Raw genomic sequence first — 2,152 nt, 5'->3', positions numbered from 1 at the left:
AAAGGGATGTGGTTACTATTACTGATGTGAAACACTGAGTCCTTAAAGGGATCTGGTTACTACTACTGATGTGGAACACTGAGTCCTTAAAGGGATGTGGTTACTATTACTGATGTGGAACACTGAGTCCTTAAAGGGATGTGGTTACTATTACTGATGTGGAACACTGAGTCCTTAAAGGGATGTGGTTACTATTACTGATGTGGAATACTGAGTCCTTAAAGGGATGTGGTTACTATTACTGATGTGGAACACTGAGTCCTTAAAGGGATGTGGTTACTATTACTGATGTGGAACACTGAGTCCATAAAGGGATGTGGTTACTATTATTGATGTGGAACACTGAGTCCTTAAAGGGATGTGGTTACTATTACTGATGTGAAACACTGAGTCCTTAAAGGGATGTGGTTACTGTTACTGATGTGGAACACTGAGTCCTTAAAGGGATCTGGTTACTATTACTGATGTGGAACACTGAGTCCTTAAAGGGATGTGGTTACTATTACTGATGTGGAACACTGAGTCCTTAAAGGGATCTGGTTACTATTACTGATGTGAAACACTGAGTCCTTAAAGGGATCTGGTTACTATTACTGATGTGGAACACTGAGTCCTTAAAGGGATCTGGTTACTATTACTGATGTGGAACACTGAGTCCTTAAAGGGATGTGGTTACTGTTACTGATGTGGAATACTGAGTCCTTAAAGGGATGTGGTTACTGTTACTGATGTGGAACACTGAGTCCTTAAAGGGATGTGGTTACTAATACTGATGTGGAACACTGAGTCCTTAAAGGGATCTGGTTACTATTACTGATGTGGAATACTGAGTCCTAAAGGGATGTGGTTACTATTACTGATGTGGAACACTGAGTCCTTAAAGGGATGTGGTTACTGTTACTGATGTGGAACACTGAGTCTTTAAAGGGATGTGGCTACTATTACTGATGTGGAACACTGAGTCCTTAAAGGGATGTGGTTACTATTACTGATGTGGAACACTGAGTCCTTAAAGGGATGTGGTTACTGTTACTGATGTGGAATACTGAGTCCTTAAAGGGATGTGGTTACTATTACTGATGTGAAACACTGAGTCCTTAAAGGGATCTGGTTACTACTACTGATGTGGAACACTGAGTCCTTAAAGGGATGTGGTTACTATTACTGATGTGGAACACTGAGTCCTTAAAGGGATGTGGTTACTATTACTGATGTGGAACACTGAGTCCTTAAAGGGATGTGGTTACTATTACTGATGTGGAATACTGAGTCCTTAAAGGGATGTGGTTACTATTACTGATGTGGAACACTGAGTCCTTAAAGGGATGTGGTTACTATTACTGATGTGGAACACTGAGTCCATAAAGGGATGTGGTTACTATTATTGATGTGGAACACTGAGTCCTTAAAGGGATGTGGTTACTATTACTGATGTGGAACACTGAGTCCTTAAAGGGATGTGGTTACTGTTACTGATGTGGAACACTGAGTCCTTAAAGGGATGTGGTTACTATTACTGATGTGGAACACTGAGTCCTTAAAGGGATGTGGTTACTATTACTGATGTGGAACACTGAGTCCTTAAAGGGATCTGGTTACTATTACTGATGTGAAACACTGAGTCCTTAAAGGGATCTGGTTACTATTACTGATGTGGAACACTGAGTCCTTAAAGGGATCTGGTTACTATTACTGATGTGGAACACTGAGTCCTTAAAGGGATGTGGTTACTGTTACTGATGTGGAATACTGAGTCCTTAAAGGGATGTGGTTACTGTTACTGATGTGGAACACTGAGTCCTTAAAGGGATGTGGTTACTAATACTGATGTGGAACACTGAGTCCTTAAAGGGATCTGGTTACTATTACTGATGTGGAATACTGAGTCCTTAAAGGGATGTGGTTACAATTACTGATGTGGAATACTGAGTCCATAAAGGGATCTGGTTACTATTACTGATGTGGAATACTGAGTCCTTAAAGGGATCTGGTTACTATTACTGATGTGGAACACTGAGTCCTTAAAGGGATCTGGTTACTATTACTGATGTGGAACACTGAGTCCTTAAAGGGATGTGGTTACTATTACTGATGTGGAGCACTGAGTCCTTAAAGGGATGTGGTTACAATTACTGATGTGGAATACTGAGTC

Source organism: Salvelinus alpinus, chromosome 24 (assembly GCF_045679555.1).
Source record: "Salvelinus alpinus chromosome 24, SLU_Salpinus.1, whole genome shotgun sequence".
Lineage (NCBI taxonomy): Eukaryota > Metazoa > Chordata > Actinopteri > Salmoniformes > Salmonidae > Salvelinus > Salvelinus alpinus.
Note: the sequence above shows the minus strand (reverse complement) of the source record.